The 2,511-nt window shown below is 36.0% G+C and overlaps 1 long non-coding RNA gene across 1 annotated transcript; it reads right to left on the bottom strand.

Annotated features, from left to right (window-relative positions):
• Positions 1-620: 620 nt before the first annotated feature.
• LOC148780163 (uncharacterized) lies at positions 621-2,209 on the bottom strand. Its single transcript, XR_016042477.1, has 2 exons — positions 2,014-2,209; positions 621-1,151 (listed from the first exon to the last, which is right to left on the bottom strand). It is a non-coding gene; the product is annotated as an uncharacterized LOC148780163 (long non-coding RNA).
• Between the last annotated feature and the right edge of the window lie 302 nt (positions 2,210-2,511).

Below are 2,511 nucleotides of genomic sequence, written 5' to 3'. Positions count from 1 at the left end.
CTAAAGCAAGGTTTAAAAAATCAGATCGGTGACTTTAATCGGTCACCTATACCCGTGTCGGATCGGAGAATCGGATCGAAAAATCGGTGCAATCGACAATTTTTGTCTAAAAAATCTTTAAAAAATCGTTATAAATCTCTAAAAATAGAGTTCTTTTAGTTTCAAAATATAATTAGGAATGATGCATTATATACTTTCATATATTGCAAAAATAGGTGAATATTGAGACGTTTTCTTCTCTAGATGTCTATATATTTTATAATTATTTATAATATAAATAAGAACAAATCTAAATTGTCTTATAATATCATATAATTTTAAAAATATTATTTACAACTATAAAAAAAATTAATGCATTATATAATTTATAATATAAATAAATTAATAAATAAGATACACGATTTTGTTATCTATATAATTATTACTTATAATACTATAGTAAATATGATTAAAAAATTATTAAAAAATACTTTCATATTATATAATTAAAAACAAAAATAAATCCCCCCAATAATGGGCCTAATTAAAATTTGAGCATGAAGCAAATTTAATGAGCATCGACGGAGTAACAAGTGAAGGCGTCCAGGAGTAGTAATGAGTGAAGAAAATGCTTGGGCGAATTGTCCCACCTCGCTCGATGCTCTATAAATAGCCTAAAACAAAAGGCTCTGACATTCCTCTTGGAAAAAATAAAACTGATTTATGATTCGATCTCCATAGTATCGAACGAGTCTAAGGAGTACCGATCGAGTCTAAACAGTACATCCGACCAAAGCAGTAAAACCTTACCACCGATCCGAGTCTGCACTAACAGCAGTACATCCGATCAAAGCAGCACAACCGACCACCAATCCGAGTCCGAGTCTGGACAGTAAAGCACATCTGACGCCCGCACAGTACACCGATCCAAGTCAAGTCAGCAAGCACATCCGAGAGTCCGGACAGTAAAACACATCTGCCCCCGCACAGTACATGGATCCGAGTCAAGTCAGCTCGCACATTCGACCCCGCACAATACACCGATCCGAGTCAAGTCACCAAGCACATCCTCCCCCGTACAGTACACCGATCCGAGTCAAGTCAGCAAGCACAGTAAAAAACAAGTAAAATTGCCGGATACCAATCAGGGACAGTTTTAACCGACCTTTGATCTGGATCAAGAATGATCGATTTTGAATGGCGGATCATACGATAAGAACTAAATGATACAAGCTCATCTAAGACAACACAGATATCTCAAAAAATGATCAATCATAAAGCTAAGAACTCATTGGCATAAGACTAAGACCACGACTTTTGGACTTAGCAATATTTTTTTTGTGTGATTGTCACTGCCCTATTTTGGCCTCCAGAATGTTTTGAGAAATATTGGATGTATGATAGTCACTGCCCTATTTTGGCCTCCAGAATCTTTTGGGAAAATATTGGAAGATTCTAGATGTTCTTGAGGGTCAGCTTGGTCAACCATGACAAGTTTTTTATTGCTCTTGACCAAAATTCGACCCTAGAAATGATAGTCCTAAACTATTAGAGCTCCTAATCCCCATCAGATTACTGCCGATTGAAGCCTTTCATAATCCATATCAAAAAAAAAAAAAATCACTCGAAAATCCTAGAATAACCAAAAATCCTTTAAATTAGAGCAAACCTTAGAGAAACGCTAGATCTAGGAAGCCCAGGAGAATCAACCCTAAGCCAAACTAATTCTCTATAGTTTTCAAAACCCTAAATAAAAAAAAACCCTTGGAAGAACATTCTAGAGGCATCTATCTATTTACATCAAAACCTAGGAAGTTTTTTTTGATAAATCCTCTCTGATTTTATGCCATAAAATCAATTAGTTTTAAAAATCAGTAGAGATTCATGGGGAAGGTTGAATTGCCATCTGGAGATGGATTAACCGCGATGGGACAATTGCCTTGTTGGCAACACCACCAAATTTTCCTACAAAAACAATACTAATATAAATCTTAAAGGAAATAAATTTGAAGGGAAAAAAAAATAAGACTTTACCAAACTAGGGTAGTAGGCCCGGCTCGCCTGAAACTCAGAGTTGACACCTGTATCAAACTGCAGATTTGTTTATACTGATCTCCTTCTATTTCTTGAAGAATGCTTGAGACATGTTCGTCATAGGGCTTAGTTTAAGGTTTTAAAATATTGATGGAATTAAGGTTATGGATTCCTAGATCTATGTTAGAGTTTGGGTGAACTTTATTGGGGTTATGTAAGTATTTAAAGTCCTTATGAAACCATGTATTGAAATCATATATACTGATATGTTGGCTTTAGTGAGAGTGTAGTCCAAATTGGAATATGAAGCATTATTAGTGCCGAGACTCATCTGAGCTTTGACTGACTATGGCTCAATGTGATGTCTAAAATCCTAGGCATTTTGTGTATAACCCATAAGGGTTTCAATGTGGGCTATCTCTTGATGAGGTTGGAGTTGTGCCCTGTGCGATTGGCCAGAGGATTGGGTGTGGCCCCTACGTATGATGGGTGGCCGGA

Source organism: Amborella trichopoda, chromosome 10 (genome assembly GCF_054954075.1).
Source record: "Amborella trichopoda isolate Santa Cruz 75 chromosome 10, AtrichopodaSantaCruz75HAP2 v2.0, whole genome shotgun sequence".
Lineage (NCBI taxonomy): Eukaryota > Viridiplantae > Streptophyta > Magnoliopsida > Amborellales > Amborellaceae > Amborella > Amborella trichopoda.
The sequence above is the reverse complement of the archived record's forward strand: the minus strand, read 5'-3'. Positions and strand labels throughout refer to the sequence as shown.